At 41.1% G+C, this 18,165-nt stretch overlaps 1 protein-coding gene across 1 annotated transcript in view; it reads right to left on the bottom strand.

Moving 5' to 3' along the window:
* LOC112637030 (ETS translocation variant 1) overlaps positions 1–18,165 on the bottom strand; it is a 79,398-nt gene that overhangs the window by 41,221 nt on the left and 20,012 nt on the right. Inside the window, exon 3 of the mRNA XM_025408253.1 lies at positions 8,234–8,452. The gene's annotated coding sequence lies outside the window, so the exon portion shown is untranslated. The remainder of the gene's footprint in view (positions 1–8,233; positions 8,453–18,165) is intronic.

The raw sequence follows: 18,165 nt of genomic DNA, 5'->3' as shown, positions 1-18,165 counted from the left end.
TTTAGTTCGTAAATTTCAATTAAATTATTCTTATCGATTAAATACGAGCCGAATATATTTTTCTGCTTATAAGAGAAAATGATAGAGAGAAATTTTCTCTCTGGCTCGCGCGAAATGCATTCGAAACATTACCATGACTAAAATTTGGATTACTATGGTCACAACGTAGGATTTCTTTCTCTTACTAGACGATCACGATTAGGATCCAGGATTGATTACACGTTGACTGTTGATCTTCCGATACGATGATTCGCATGATCGCTCGAGCGAAGCGCTTCTGTCGTTGTACGAACCGTACGTTCGCGAAAGAAGAATTCAAACAACACACGTGTATTTCGTCTTGCTCATTAATATCGTGGAATTCGCGCGAGCCGTCCGGGGAATTGATTTACAGCTAGCTCCGATGATTTCCGCGATAGCGGACGCAACAATGCGCGAGCGAGCGAATCACCGTCGTTTCTGGTCTCGTTGCTTCGCCTTGGAACGAACCGCGAGCTTTTTGCCCCGCGAGCGAATTCCCTAGCAATTAGCGCGGTATAATACCGTCGAGGAAACGAGATTTTACGAGCCGGCCGCTTTTGCACTACTCTCGACGGGCGAAAATCGTCCGTCGTCGTCATGTTTCATCGTTTTTGATTCAATGACGGCGTGCAAGTTTAGTAGCAGCCTGCTACCTAGCGCGGGTAATGTCTGCCATTTGCGGGATGATAAATTGTGCAAGCGCGGAGGAATGTGCCCCGCGTATCATAAATTAGATATCGGAAGGCGCTGAAGGGGCGGCTTTTCTCCCTCGTTTCATTACTAATTCTGAATTAGGAAAAAGGAATAACGTGATTCAAACACGTTTATCCGCGTCGTCTATTTTCAGCTAGGATCATATAGTCGCTTATCCGCATCGGATCCTCGGCGAGCATCGGATCCTTCTCGAGTCGGGACTCGAGGCGGAAACGCGGTCACGTTCGCTCCCGAGCCCGGAAGCTCGTTCCCGTAGGTGTCGCGTGTACGAGAAAGATAAAAAAGCGCCGGGATGGAAGGCGATATCCTTCGGCAACACCCCGGAAGCGTGAACCCGCCAGACGAGCGCGTCGAATCGAACTCGCGGAACGTACAGATTCGTTCGCGTCCAGAATAGAACGTTTAGTTTACGTTTCCAACGCTTGTATGTATAAATTAAGCGCGAAATCCGATCTTGATTTCACAATAACGAATAAATATATCTCGGGTAATGAAATTTGAATTAAAATACCGAGCAAGAGTGGAAATAATTTGGGGCAAATTAAAGAGAAATGCCTGAAAAACGAGCACGTGTCCCACCATTAAAATTGAATGGTCTGCAGCTTTGGGATATTTTCGTACAAGTTTAAAAAAATTGTCGACACAAATTGTCGAAGAGAACCAAACCGGCGTTGCGGAGATCGCACGCGCGGTCCACGCGAGATTATCCAGGAGCGGCTTATCCGCGCGTGCTTGTGCGTAACGTTTGTATGTATATGTGCACGCGTGCTATGTTATTATATTTTGTCGGCTGTGCCAGATGCCGAGCCCAGCCCTTGCCACTGGTTACTTCTGGTTTCATATTCCGGCGCGACGGTATTTTTGGAACGCGCTACGCCCGCTGGTGTATTTCGTTCTCGCGTGAGAAAAAAAGGAAGGGTTGAAAGAAGAAGGGGGGAAGTCGAATTTCTTACCGGGGACGCGTTGAGAAAGTAGCGTGCCACGAATATGCAAAAAGCAGGAGCCTGCATTTTTTAGCGAGTGCCATTATCGTTAGCGTATCGCAGACTTGTCGAATGATTATTTCGACTTGATCGAGATGTATGTACAGTGTACATAAGTATTCCGTAATAATATATCGACAAAATATATTCTTATATTCTTATATTATTTCATTAATAATCCAAAAAAAATATCGTATCAATTCAAATGAATGCAATTTTATATTTAACATCTTGTTTCTAATAATGTAACTAATGAAACGAAACGTTTTTGAGAAGAAAAATTAATCTTATACAAGTAAATCTCCTTAAAAAAATTGCCATTTTGCAATTACAATATTTTGTCAATATTATCATCGATACTTATTTTACTTAGATAGTTGCATCGATATTACATAAATACGATAAAGGAGATAATCCGAGAACATTGCCTTCGTGGCAGATTGTAATGCAAGATACTTCAATCTCTTATTGATCCGTTGAAATGGAAGAAAAAGTCGACCACTCGATCGGCCCTTCGTCCAGGAACGATAGGCTCGACTTATTTGCATTGACAGCGCGTTTATATTGTGGCACGCGCGAAACAGTGACCACGTGTATGCTGCCGACAGACGAATGTAAACGCGAGACTGCAAACGAGAATCGGCCAGGCCAGAAAAAGCACGGCCTGACAAACGCGACACCGACAACGCTAGACTGGCGGATAAATTTGTTCCGACGTTGTCAAACAAGTCGCAAACTTTCGGCGAGTATGTATTCTCGCTTGGATTTTTATTAATTCGCAACATTAATCGACAATAAACGGCCGATCGCCCTCCCTTGATATCGCGCCACGTCGAAGCTCGCTTCTCGTTCAAACTTTACCAGCGCGTGACTTTGCGACCGATTCCGACGAGTGCCTCTTTCATCAAATTGTCGAACGACGAGGGGAACGCGATGGAGGAAAAAAATTGTACATAAAGACTCTTATAAATTTATTCGAGCGGCAGTTCTCCGACCGATTTCCACGATACCCGCATCTTCCGTCTCTCCCACCAACGACATTTATTTATCTCGAGTACGCGCGGGCCTCATCGTTCAATTTGCGCTCTCGCGAATATCTCGTAACGTGGCCGGGGCACCATTTCACTCGTTAATGCCGATTACATCATGGGGAGACGTACCCATCGTCTAACCTCCTTTCGTAGCAGCCCCGATACGCGGTAAAGGCTCGAGAGTAATTTTTACGCGGGGACATATCGTGCCGGATGAATCGCGCGAGATTACGCAAAAGCGTGTAATTATGCATCGTCGACGCGATCGAAGCGGACATAATTACAAATTTTATAGCGTTATCGGTGCCGCTCATCGATTAGCCGGCGCAGATTATAATTATTATTAGCAGCGTGTATCCTTGCAATTTGCCAGTAAATTATGTATCCTTTAAATATAATTCACGTCTCGCGGTGTAATGTATGCGTTCTAGGGGAATATATAATCGTGAGAATACGCGATATAGACTGTAAACATTGCAAGACGCGCGTTTAGAGGCTAAAGGGATAAAGTCGCCTAAAATATCGCGACGCGATGTTTTGATGCGCGCGAATAAAATCCGTCGTAATCCCGCGGACGATAACTGTCGTTGAGCGCATTGGCGCGTATCTCTGCGAGAGAAGCGCGGGACATTATTCTATTCTCTCTAATGCGATCAAGCCGCGTACGAGTACGCGCCGATTGCCAATTGTTTCTCCATTTCAGGAAACTCTCGTATCCAGTCTGTACGGGGTCAAGGGTCGTCGACCTCGTGTCCAGAAAGCCCCGGGTACGTACGTGTCGCTGGTAGACGCTGGTCAGCGACGGTCATTATGTTAACTGGCAATCACGGTAATGCTGTCATCAGCGTCCGTACTAACGGCAATAACTATAATGCGGCCATTGTGGGCACTCCCGTGTAATCCGGGCGACTTTTCATTGACCACTACCGGGTGTATCCAGAGCGCGTTACGGAATTTACTTACCCGGAATCGATCGCGCGCACGCAAATTCAACATTTCCAACTTGAATATGAAAAATCCGTCAAATTAATTATCATTACGTAATTATTATTTAAAAAATGCTTGGAACGATAAAATAGTTTGAAAGATAATTCCGCGATAATACAAAGTCACGCTTCAGCTTTTGGCATTCGATGGAAATTTTCTTTACGATCCAAAATATTAACGCATCCTCCGAAACTTTCAAGCAAGAATGTAGCAAAATCGGTGCGAATCGGCGCAAGATATACAGAAATGCACGCGGCAAAGACTCACCGAGCCGATGACATTTGCGCTTCTCGCTCGATGCACGCCACGTCCGCGGCTTCCCCATCGCCATCATTATCACTCGCGCGATGCATCCCGCCGAGCTCTCCATAGGTCGCGTAACTGTTTTCCTTCTTTCGGCGGACATCGACAGGAGCGGGTGAGAAGACAAAAATACTGTTATACTCGTCCGCCATTAGACAACGTTAGCGGGCGGGCGGGAGTTGTGGACGCGCGCGGCATAAAAGGCGCGATCGTGACGACGTGGATTAATCGGCTCGACACCTGTAATTAGTTCACGTTAAGTCGCGGGCGCGTCCTAACGATTACTAATGAGACATCTAACGTGAAATTAATTTTCAAACGGCGTAGTTTTCTTTCGAAGAAAGTCTCTCCGATACAATTATTTCTTCCCCTTTGAGAAATTGTTACATCGCGTCTCGTCCCGTTGCCTTCTCGCTTTTTCGATTCGCATGATGTTCTCTTTAGATGCGTGTGTGTGTGTATGTGACGTCATTTCTCGCTAGAATAAATACGCGCCCGCTTGCGTGCGAAATTGTGCATTCGTCGACTTTCAATTTGGCATTTTAATCGCGCGATTATGGAATATGAAAATTATATCTTTTAAATCGCATTGCATTTGCGATACATTCGATGGAGTTATTACAGCGAGAAAAACTATTTTTCAATATCATTTAAACGCAGATATTTTTATAGACGATAAAATTCGCGCACTTTCAGGAGCCGGGATAAGGGATTGTAACGAGAGGTGCGTTTCTAGCCGCGCTACCGTTGCCAAATAACGCACGCCGGACACGCGCGCGCGCGCGAGCGATAGAAAGGCACATCGCTTCCGGCAGTGGGACTGATCGCATCCGGTGATGGGCCGCGCGTATTACGTACGATCGCAACGTGTTACGAATAGCGGCGCAAACCTTTTAAAGTGACCACCATCACGGCGGGAAGCGTCTTTACGACTGCATACGGGAGAAAGAGAGAGAGAGAGAGAGAGAGAGAGAGAGAGAGAGAGAGAGAGAGAGAGAGGCAATTTTTCATTGTTATCTTAAACACGTTGACAATTTTATTGCACGACACTGATCGCCGATTTAACGATGAAAATTGAAAAGACGGATGGCGCGCTCAGAGACGTGAAACTTTTACTGACAAAGATTTTCCGGATTCACTCTCGATGCGAGTACCAATATTAATGCGTCGAATCGATCCGATTCGCGCCGTTGGCGATCATTCGAGACGATTAGTCGTTTAATCGCTTAGATATTTACGCGCGGTGCGCGAACATCCGAAGGTTACGAGCTTATTTCCATCCCGAAATACGGTCGCGCGAGTCGCAGCTGCGACTGCTTTGCAAGCTCGCTGCAAATAAAAGTACCGAGAGCGGAGGATTCTTCCGTCCGTCGTTTCGAGTAAATTGTTGCGACGCGAGAGTACAGCGTTTTAAACTACTATCGTTCCCACCCTGAAGTATGTAGCGCGGGTCAAAATATAGCAGCGTGTTTCGGTAATGCAATGCGCGCGTGTCGTCACGCTCGCCCTCCAGTCAAATTAATCATCGTTAAGAGTTCCGCCAACGATGACGGCTCCTCGAACGTGCGGCGATGTTCTTGAATCGTAAATGAAATTGAGCAAGAATCCTAAATTCCGGCGACTCGGCCATTTCGATTTTATTGCGGCCTCTATTACAAGGTGCACGAAGCATGTCAAACGATACAATGTAGATAGACGGAATAATCTATTCTGCCCCCTCGTCCCCCCTTTTTGGAATAACATTGTAGTATATATTACAGCTTTGTGCCTTGACCTCCTACAGCTTTGAGTGTATATATTACAGCTTTGTACTTCCTTGACTCTATTTCATATTAAGAAATTTTTTATTATTAAACTGTAAACTAGTAAATCTTTGCGTGAAACTTGTTATCGCGGTATATTTACGTGCGGTATACGATTAATAAAAAGACTTATCGGTTTATCTATATTTCTCTTTTCGAGTTTGAAAGGTACCATCCGTATCGAACGCGGCCAGTGTTCTTTTGTAATTGAAATATATCCTTCATAAATACGTTGAACTTGAAATCCTTGAGGATCCTAGAGAATTCTCCACGATCCTACCGAGACTTTACGCAAACGAAGAGAGCATTTGTCATCGGAAATCATCCTCTCCTCTTTTCCAAGACAATTATCAAAATTAAATAAAGCGACGATCAATTTAATTTCTTTTCTGCACCTTTCAAAACATACTTTTTACGCGCTGATTCGATCATTTTTTTAATTAATTGGAATAATTATCATGGTATGAGCGGTAAAATATCTGAATATTATTAAATTTGTGCAATCATTCTATTTGTGTATTTCTCTCATGTAAAAGTTATCTTTTTTACGCTCGTGTATTATAAGAAATAAGCTATTAAATAATAGTTGCGTTTTTTGTAAGTTAAATAGAGGATGGTTATATTTTTACAATAAATCCATTATTCTTACGGAAAAAGTAATATGCATTTCGAAAATTAATAACATCGCGTATTTATACTCGAAACATTATTTCCAATAATTTGAAATATGCCACTTTGCGATATCTCGTTCGCGCCGATGCTCGGAAATGGTCTCGATACACGCGGCCCGTGGCTTTCGCTCTTTCAGGTCTCCCGCGGTTCTCATCGTAAAAAGTTAAATTTAATCTTTCGCTACCACACACACCACCGCGCGGAGCCGCGAGGCTTTACGATTCCCTCCGGCCATTCGATTTAGCGCTTTACGAGCGTTCGGCGGTCGGCGCGATGCGCCCTGCGGCCAGCCCGGTCTCTCCCGCGCGCTTTGCAAAAACGTAGACACCGCCGAATCGTTGCCTTTACCGACCCGCGAGAGCGATCCCTCTTTTTCTCGGACTTTACCAGGTCCGTCCGAAGAATCGCTTCGTTATCGCGAAACATTGTCGACGGAGATTCGAACCAACACGTCGCGGATGCGAAGTAAACCGGTTTCGAACGCATGTCAACCGAGCACTCGTCTTCTATAATCTTCGCCGTGCACCTTCGTCGCATTATCTTCGATAGAGAGGTCTTCCCCGAAACGATCCCGATTTCGGTTACATGAGACATTACGATATCTAGAAACGATACATCAGTCTCCATTGATTTATAACACGATCCCGAGCGCCATTGATAAAATAAATTGATGATTACTCGAAGTGCTATTCTATATCTATCTACTTCCAGCGTGTCCATTCTTTTTTTCACGCACGTTATTTATTCACTTGCCTCGACCTCCGCCCCTTCCACTCTCACATCTAATATATCTTCTTTTTAGCTATTTTCAGATCCCTGTGTGATTATGTTTTGTACAATTTCTATGCTTTTTAAAAAAATAAATAGAACGGCATGCTAACGTGACCGTTACTAACGAAATTCATGGCCTAAATTACGGCAATCGAGCCGACGCGCTATTATTATAACGTCCCGCAGGTCGCACGCGGGAAGGAAAACGATGAAATTATTTCAATAAAGCGTAATCGGAACCGGCATTTAGGACAGGCTCTTCTGATCGATGATACTTTGCATCCGATGATCAATCATTGGCAGGATAATGAGCATGAGAACCTTAAATTCCCCAACGTTCTCTTTTACAGATTTATAATAGCAAAAAACATATTTCAAATATAAACTTTTTTTCCACTGAAAATAATTATTTATTAAAAACGTTAAAATTGAAATGGAAGCAATTTTAAACGATTGATAAATTTTTTTAAGATATTAGGTGTCAGAGATTCTCATTCCAAAAAATATTTAAAGTTTTGCATTATTTTTTTTATATTTTAAATGTTTTTATATAATAATAGAGAAAAAAAATAGAGCTAATGTATTTTAATTTTCTAATTTCAATACTATTTTTTTGTTCCCTTTTTATATTTATCGTCGTCGTAATGTACTTTGTTGACCTTATTTTTTATTTCTATTCTCGTCCTCGTTTCTCTCCCTCTTTTTTTCTTCGCGATGCGCTTTTTGAGGAACGAAACGTCGCGTGCCAGTCTCATATTAATCGTATCTCGCATGTTCCACGATTTTATGGTTCTATTTAATTATAAATACAATTGATAAATAAAGTAAATAATTATTGCGGAAATAGATTCGATCGAGAATTAATTAACTCGGTGTTTCGGATTAACGAACAGACGGACGGGCGATTATTGGCGCAAAATAATATTTGGACAGAAAATATATTGCTCACCTCTACTCTCTGTTACAGCACCCTCCCTGTAGAAGCCAGACGTATTTTCGTCGCCTTACATTCCTACGCATCCCCTTCTCGACTCCTTCATCCTCTTCCTTTTGCTTCCACCCCCTGCCCTCTTCTCTTTTTCTGTTAGCTCGCGCTCTGCCTCTGACTCTCGTCGCTGTTCGCCGTTACGCTGTTAAACGAGCGGATCGTCAGTAGCTATCGGCGCATCTGGAAAGAATAAAGTACACGTTATATACGAAGGGGTAAGCGAGCGGCGTTGCAAGCCGGGCAACGTAGACTGCATAAGTAATAGAGCCCGAGGGAGGCGGCTATTCGCCAAGATTGCTCGCTAGAAAGAGAGAAGGACTCCGGAGATTCAAAATCCATTACGTTCTTCTTCCACGATGCTCGCTTTCAATATCTTTGCGAGACACAATCTGTCGCGATCGACTCAAATTTCTCATACGAGCAAAAAGAACGTCGGTTTGCAAAGTTTAATTCATTACCCGCATTAGTTCAATCGAGAAGTAGCATAGAGAAAAGTTTTATATATGAAATTTACTTTTATTACACATAAAAGTTAACTTCATCAGGGAACCACAAACGACGCGTATCATGCGTGACGGAGATAAAATCGGATTTTATATAAGCGGCTGCGTGAATTAACCGCCGCGAGATGCGCAATTACATCCAATTTTCGTTAATGACTGTATTTCGAACAACACCTTTTTGCATTATTATACATTATACAAGATATACAAGTGAGATATTTTGCCACACGCGTCAGCGAAACATTATAAATATAGTTGGCATAAACATATATGTTGATATTTTTTTTATTTTTAATGTGGAAAAAAGTTTAAATATCTAAGAAAATAATAATTATGCGTTATATCAATTATAATAACCCTTATACAGCTTTTGATATCAATTTTGAAGATCCAACAGCTGATGCTCTTCAGCACAAATATTAAAAATATATTAACATCTTATTATTTTTAATAAAAAGAATAAGAGAAAAAAAAATAATATGTGTGTATTTTAAATCTTCATTTTAAAACCGACGCTTGAAATTTTGAGATTTAAATGTTTCTTATCAATATACATGTAGCAGCGCGAAATGTACATACACGATGACAAAAGAGATAAAAGATAATCACCATGACTGCTAATAATTATCCAGAAATGGATTAATTATACATGTATAAATGATGTTGCGTATATATAAATAATATTTTGCGTGTAATATTAATTCGATAGATTTTTATCTCTACTGTAAAATATTCAACAAAACAAACTTAAATTATTAAATCGAATAAAGAGATCAAGATAGTGTGTTTCAACTTTTTTTTGCTATGCTATTTTTATTAAATGAAGTATTTTTATTCAATGGAACGCGTAACATTAGATGCCATCAAGTAAGCGTGATTTACGACAAATTACAAAAATAGAAAATCCGAGTCCAGAGTGATAAGGATTCTTAAAGTCTCAGGCCTCTCTCGGCAAATTAGAGCGATACGACTCGCAGAAGCGGACTCCAACAACTATCGTATATTAACGTCAAGAGACATAATGAGGCTTCACGGTGCACTTTGCCGATGCAAATCGTGGGTTACGTCGATTTATGAGAGGCGGAGAGTAATTTCCACCGTATTAGTCGCTACGCAGCGCGTTCTTTAGGCGGCCCCCTACATACGCCTTTGTAAAGAACGCAACGCGGCCGCTTTGCGTGTGTTTTAACCACAGCGCGGTAGAAGATCGCCTTAACGAGTGGAATTATGTTTCCAACTAGCGGGAGGAGAAACGAGCTTACGAAGTAACGTAACACGCCAATTCCACGAATCGGATGCGTACGGATATCCGATTGCTTCGGAATTACATCTGGATGCTTTATTATACTAGGCTTTTACTTTGTTACCGCGAAATAATCAATCAGATGATCGTTTAAGAAAATAAACTCATCAGATATTATCGTTTAAGAAAATAAACTCGGAACGAACAAATATGTTTGCGACACTCGAGAGTATATGACATATATTTCGCGATGCTTGTTTCCATGCATTATTCATGAATGCTCCATCTTCCTTCGGGAAATGCGTCAGATAGTAATTAAGCTATTATCGAAGTATATTAAGGACAGATAAACGGAAATGGCAGCCATTAATAAGAAATTGTTTAAGTGGCGGTTACATCGGCCGCCATCCTTGATAATGAAAACAATTAAAAAAAGATTAAAAAAGATTTCGGCGAGAGAAGAAAATGTAGCGGAAAATGTGTAATTATTAATTTATTAAATTCAATGAAATAATATGAATCCACAAACAACTGTTTATCCGTGCCGATTAATAAACGATGATGCTAATCGATTACGGCGAAGTAAATAACGAATCAAAGATGTATATCGATCGGTTATCTCTTGTTGCAAGTTTTTCCTTCACGCGGATGCACCTGCAATCGTTTCGCTAAATGCGCTCGTGTATTAATGCGAGCAACGCGTTGCAGAAAATTATGTTAATCGGATGACAGAAGGAAGTTGTTTACTTCTTAAAGACACGATCGAAAACGCTTTGTAAAGCAATATCGCGGGCAATATCGTGAGAATCTTATATCATCTTATCGGCGATAATGAGCCGATAAAATATATTTCGCGAGTAACCCGATCTTGTAACCGATCCTCAATCTGATGCGAGTCTCCGCGATGAGAATCGTAACAACCCTCGCAAATAACATCAAGTTAATTAAACATCGCGTCGAACGGAAATAAGAATGGCCGCGCGTGATGTATAATGCGAGCAATTTTTTAAACTGCGAGGTGGAATATGATTATTTCGGGGAATGATCAGCATTACCGGAACGGATATCATAAATTCCACGCCATTCCACGCGGTTCCATCGCTCTCGCGCGTTACACAACCGAGGTGAACGTCTCTCTTTCGTTTATCTTATTCGATTTATCTCCGCGTGTACAAGAGTAGCGTACACACAAGTTTGTAGCGCGGACCATCGGTGTTCTCCTCCGAAAATTGATAATTTTTCGCGGGCCATTTATAAGACGCTACTTCCTTTAAGCGCTCGCGCCAGCGACAGTCGCGATAATAAAGTGCCCCGCGTTTAAACGCGAGCACATTGTCGTCGTTAAGCCACGAATCGAGAATGATAATTCACTTTGCGCGATTCGAGTAATTCACGGATCGTAAATTTTTCCGGGAACGGTTTATCGACGGGAATGTTCAGTATGGTAATTTACATCGCCGTATATTCATGGATATTCGATGGATATTCGCAGTTTCTCCAACGACAAAGTCGAGACGCAAATTGTGGATCTCTGTTGGAGTAGCGACTGTAGGAAATGAAAGAGAAAACCAGTCACACCCACGAGTTCCGTTATATTTGAATTACCGGCAACACACGGGGATTTCTAATATATCTAAACATAAAAATGTCAAGAAAAAATGATGAGTAACTTTGCTATCCTCCGATTCCACGCTCCAGCATGAAAGATTGCGCGTCGCGAGGTGATATATTTAATATCTCTGGCACTTGATGCAGACTTTGGAATAAATAATACATCTCGCCTCTCTGCGGACGGAATATATAATTATAATATTTTCCGATACGCGTACTCTCCTTCTATACATAGCGACGGACAAAGTTCGCAGCGAGAACTCAAGTACCGGACGCGAACGTAAATCTAGAGTGCCCGACTCGCGGTCGACCCACTCTAAATACGCCAGTAAAATATACGCCAACGATAATTTATTTTCCGCCAAGTCATCCGGAGATCACGTTCGTACAACCCGTTCGCGCGTAATATTCCGGTAATAGCGGTTACGTATCTATATTACAAGTTTGTATTAATCAAGGTGATAATGTTTATTCAACATTGGTTTAATATGATTAAATTTATGACAATCTCGAGAGCGCTCGGATAGATTTAATAAATAAAAGAATTAATATTTTTGATTTATCGAGATTGCAATTTGCAGCCTGCATCTGTTGCCAGCGTAATGTGAAAATACTCGTCTCGCGATTCCAGTGTGATGATAACCAGTCGAGAAAGCAGTTGCATATCTACAAGGAGAGTAGAAATCTCGCCGTGCAACATCTTTGCCGCGCAATCGCTATGTAGGAAAGACGCATTCTTGATTATTCGCCTCGTATGAGAATCTGAGAATGCAAATTACCTAAGGATGTTTTGTACCTATTTTCGAAATATTGAGAATTTAATGAAAATTATACAGAATGTCCTTACATATGTTTAAAATCTTCGGTACAATTTTTAAATCGATTCGCTAAAGCGTTGACAAGTTATAAGGATTTTAATTTGCACTGAATTAATGTGTGTTCTTGTGGGAAACGTATAACCACGTCGATTCAAATGACAAAAACACGTGGAAATAATATTCAGAATTTGTTGAAAATTTGCAAAAGTTTAGATACAGAGGAAATATTTGGTCAAATAATATTATACAAGTACTAACTGATTAAAAAGATATTAAATATAATTCAATAAAGTTAGCCATGTATCTGTCACAAGGCGAAATTCTCTGGCAAAAGTTAATCATTTCGATTAACAAAATTCGGAATATTTCAGGAATATTTCCACACAATTTCTTACTCAAAATACACCAAAAGTGGATATATTCGTCATATTGATTTTCAGCTACTTTTTGCTGGGATTGTATGTACATACAAAACATTCTTAACATCCTACTTCTCCGAGCGCGTACATACGCACTTGTTATTATACGAGTATATTCCAAAATTGAAATGTGTAACTGTTAAAATGTTAATACAGGTGGTATCCGTTGATCTCGCGCGAATCAATTTTATTATTCATTTCGAAAAGGTCTCTCTTTTGATCTCGTAGCGCGCATCAAGGATTTCTGGATGGATTAATGCCAGAAATCATTACGCATCTGGCGTGGGGCAAATGGACGTACTTTGTCCGTCGAAAGTCACAATCATTTGTGCGTTGTTCGCATGGGTCATCGCGAATCTTTAATATTTATTTTCGTCATCCTCTCTTAATTAACGTCGACGATCGATCGTACGACAGCTGCGATTTCGCTGTAATAAAGTCCGCCAAGACGCGCATTACGCAGAATTATTATTATTATTATCCATTCTCTAGCCTTAATCGAGATGTAAAGAGGAATAAGGTAAGAGTAGCACATTATACAAACAAAAAGATGGAGCATAATAGAGTTTTGACGAAAAAAAATATGATATAGCTCGCATCTCAAATAATAATTTGATAAATTTAGTAACGTTTTACGATATATATATATTTATCGCACTTGCGTAATTGCCGTCTTTTCTAAATATAGAACGAGAAATCGCGGCAGGAAGAAGTGTACAACGAACGTGTCGTAAGGAAGCTTCCTGCGATTCACAAATCAGAATAAGACATTCGTATGAATAAACGCGTGCCGGTTCCTCCATTCTGATCAAAGTTTATTATGGGAATAAGAAAGTGAACATTATTTTAATTAAAAACGTCAGCACACTCGTCACATGATGGTTAGGTTATTATACGCGTGCACGGTTTTGGAATATAAATTACAATTTTCTTCCTTCGATTAAAAATTGCAATTTACATAATCACTTTAGTTTATAGTCACCATCACGAGTAACGCGCGCGCAAGAACGTATATCTGATTATTATATAATCCGAGTATACTCGTATATTATATCCGACTATTGTAGAATCTTGTGGGTTAAATTTATTTATTATATAAAGAATATCTCGAATCGTGAAAAGTTGTATAACAGTATACAATTTACTTTGCTTAATTTTGCAAATAAAAAGCACCAGATTAATTTAATTAATACGCGCAAACGACAAAATTTAAAAGAGATGCGTAAAAGTCAAAGACTTTCTTGTTCTCGATGTTCTCATTGACGAAGGTATCGTCATTAGTATGTCCCCCGAAAGCTCGACCTGTCCCGAAGATTCACGTGTGGATAGGAATCGGCGTGTATCGCGAGGAATAAATAATTAGCAGCGTGTTTCGGCAATCAAAAACAAAGATGGCTGCTGTTCGTCGACAGGTGAAAACGTTTCGTGCATCTCAATTGCCAGCGCTCGCTCTTTCAGCGCTGCTTCTTTTCAAGTACCACCAAGCCGCATACATTTTTTTAGCAAAATTGATATGAAATCAAATTGTAACAAATGTAATCTCGATACGATATATTTGTAAGGCATTTGTAAGCTTTTATTTATCGCCGATATATTCGTTCCTCAGCGAAGAAAGAGACGATTAGCGCATCCGGTGCCAAACTTAATCGGAATTCTGAACGATGTCCTCGTCAACATCTTGATTTTGGGATGTTACCACCCTCTTTCTTCGAATCTCCGAATCCCTACTTCACATGCGATAGGGTTGAAATCGACGTGAGAATCTTGCCGATCCTGCCGTTAATTTACATATCTTCCCAGACTGACGAGTATGCTGCAAACAACGCGAAAGAGCGAGAAGCCTTCAAGGATAAATTATATTTAGCCACGGTCAGTCGCGCTTTCAAGGACATTCAGATTCAAATCGATATTTAAGGATATCGAAAAGATATTAATGGCGATGGAAATTAGCGCTAAGATTACAATATTTTTAAGTCCTTTAAAACCTAAACATAAGTCGTTTTTATTCGCGCTCGGATTAGCTTTGTTCCTTTTCATTGTCCTTTGCTCCCTTCATTCATTTTTTCATCTTTGAAATTTTATAATACATCCCTCCCCCCTTCGTGTCTGTCGTAAAATCTAATCGCATAAAATAATGTAAATATGATAGTATATATAATAATGTGAATACAAATATTGAGACTAATTTTATTTTAATATTTAGAGTTGTCGATACCAGAACAGTGGCGTTTAAATCGCGCCAACGAACTGGTCAACGAGAATTCGATTTAGAGACTAGGCACGTTTGTTTCGTCGCGAGACGAAAATTATAGTGGCGAACACCTTTGAATACAATGAGTCGCCTATGAACGGTTCTCTCGTAGTGGCAGGGTATCTGTAATGGCACAGTGAAACGCAGGTCGAGCGAGAGCGAAGCGTCCGGGGCGACCTTAATTTCGATCGCCATGAATTTAAATCGCTCCTAATGTCGGCGGCCAAATAAGAGGATGCGAAAGCATTGGTCCGGATCGTTGCATCGAATTACAAACGATCGAGAGTGCGGATGAGGAAAGAGAGAGATTCACTCGCGCCCTCATTTGCGGTCGCAGCTTCAAACGTGTTCGAAGCACGTGCCAATTTGCAATGGTTCGAGCTATCATCTCGCTTTTTTCGTTTCTTCCCCTTTTTCTCGTATGAAAATTTATTTATTCAATTTACTTTCTTCTTTGCCAGCACGGATATTACTAGCTTCTAAACATTATTGGAGTAATATTTCTTTTCAATGAATCAAACGCTGTTGTGTAATTATCTCTATAATTCTAAGCAGAATTTCACCGTAGGCATCATTTTCGATTGAAAACCATTTTCCATAATATCTCGCACATTCTCGAAAAACATCATTTCAAATATCGTAATATACATTCATTGATTATATCAAACGGGAATATGGTACGAGAACATTGCTTAGAAATAAGAAATTGACCAAACGATCCGACAGCGGCGATTCCGCTAATTTATGATCACATACATCGACGTGCAATCATCGCGTAACTCACAACGAGCCATATGTCTACTGTCTACTACCTGCCGTCAATGAGGTACTTAATTTTAAATTACTACATCGACTTTATATCACCATATCTACATGAGCCGGAATACATATTTTCTCCAAACGACATAATTATCGGTTCAAGACCGTATTCAAGGGCAATTTAACCGCTACGAGTTTTCGATCGCAAAATTTACAACTTTGTAGAGCCATTTTTCGTAAAGTCTTTAAATACAACATTTTTCGAATCTGAAATAAATTACGAGAAAATAATTGAAATAATTGTCGCGGGAAAGATTCGAGTTTCTAGCTTAACTATGCGCTATTCTCGCCTTCAAACTCGATCGACAAGTTTTTTGCAAGAAAGAAGACATCTGGCTCTCCGCGCGAATAATGGGGATTTACGACGACTCGTTTTCTCGCTCGCAAGTTTCAGTAAAAGACAAGCAAGAGGGGCAAGCCTTCTTTCACTTGAAAATATTGCAAACTTTTATCTCGAAAAGTTACCGTTGTTTACAGGCCCCGAGTCTCGGTGTGACCCGGTTTCTTTATTCTCTTTTAAGACATTCAAAAATCTTGACCCATAAATTTCTTTTGGTGAAGATCACCTCCTTATTATTCTATTATATTCTATTATATTCTATTTTTCAACTCTAACGGAGATCATCTCTTTTTATTATAATCTCTATTATATTCTGTTCTTTTTAAAAAGTGGGAGCAGAATGTAGTTTACAAAAGGTCCGAATATGTTTACATAAGTTTCGAATTTTCGTTCCGAGATAAGGGAAAGACGCGCGCGGACCTCTCGAATTTATTCGAGCGCCGTTCGCGAATGTTCACCGTGCGTATAGCAGTGAACTTGACATGTAACGTTAATCGCGAGAGGCCGAGACGCTGTTCAAACGACCCACGACGACTCGCAACGCAGCGCAACGCAGCGCAGCGCAGCGCAACGCAACGCAACGCAACGCAACGCAACGCAACGCAACGCAACGCAACGTAAACGCCTACAACGCGTACAACGCGATCGCACGTGCGTAATTGCGAGCGCACGCGCGACGCGGCGTAGCCGCATTTATTACGGTCGTGGTTTCTGTTTCGTTGGGCAGGTGCACTCGCAGGGGCGCCGCCGACCGTGACCGTGGTAATTACATCCAAGGGAAGGCCCCTCTTCCCCCTACTCTTCGGACCCCCTTTCCGTCTCTAAAAATCGCTACTAGATTCAGATAGCGCGATAGATACATTACTTAAAAATCTCTCATTAAGAAAGCAGTTGCCTAATTTATTAATAAGTGGAAACGTATTCTCTCGCGCACGCGAACGGATTATCAAGGATTCGCAAGGGCATTGTAGATTTTAATCTCTTCCATTGTACCTTTAGCGGATTTAAAAAACCCGGTGAAATTCAATACGAGAGGGACCCTCGAGATTTCACTCGCGGCAGATTTTCAATGTCTTTGAAAGGGACGCGTTACTATGTAATCTATCTGGGTGACGACAGCGTTCTGACAGGCGACATGTTTTCACAGTCGCATCCTATCATGGGTGACAGCGATCGAGCGATAAAATTTCTCCGAGACATCGATTGATTCAATTAGCAGCGAGATCGCGTGTCAATTTCTTTATTTGACAATTGCGCTACTCGATTCTTTTCTTTCTTCGTCGATTAACTTGTTTGAAGGTTAAAAAGATTCGAGAAACGAATTCTATTCGCTCTGTCATTTTGTCTCTTTCTACGGAAAGAATGACAAATCTCTTTCCGGCCCGGTGCATATCCGGAGCAGCGCCGCTGGTCCAGCGGGCTTTCACCCGAAAACTCTCTTACGAGGGAAACTTTTTTCACCCTCGGCAGGTCTCGACACACCCACCAAATCCCACGCTCGCGCACCGTGAAAATTGGACGAAACATCTTGAAAAGTCGTTACCAAACAGCACACGTATATCCTCGTCCCGAGAAATATGCGCGCATACTTAACTAGGAAACGAGAGACGTTCTCTTTTTGTCGCTATCCAGAACCAACATCAAATTCGTATCTTTTCTCGTACAAATAACTTCATCATTCCACGTAATGTGTAAATCATATATAAAAAAATAGATAAAAAATATGTCGACAAGTTGCGAAAAAATGTGCACGTAACGCTCGCGAGCGGGGCAATTGTAGTTTTTGCGATGAAAAAGAACCCTCGAGGCACGACCGGAAGCGATACGTCTTCGTCGATGATTCTGCAACATGGTTTCCGCATGGCAAATCGCGCGTAAAGGGAAAGGGG

The sequence above is a fragment of the Camponotus floridanus genome, unplaced genomic scaffold (assembly GCF_003227725.1).
Source record: "Camponotus floridanus strain SB8 unplaced genomic scaffold, Cflo_v7.5 scaffold20, whole genome shotgun sequence".
Taxonomy (NCBI): Eukaryota; Metazoa; Arthropoda; class Insecta; order Hymenoptera; family Formicidae; genus Camponotus; species Camponotus floridanus.
The sequence above is the reverse complement of the archived record's forward strand: the minus strand, read 5'-3'. Positions and strand labels throughout refer to the sequence as shown.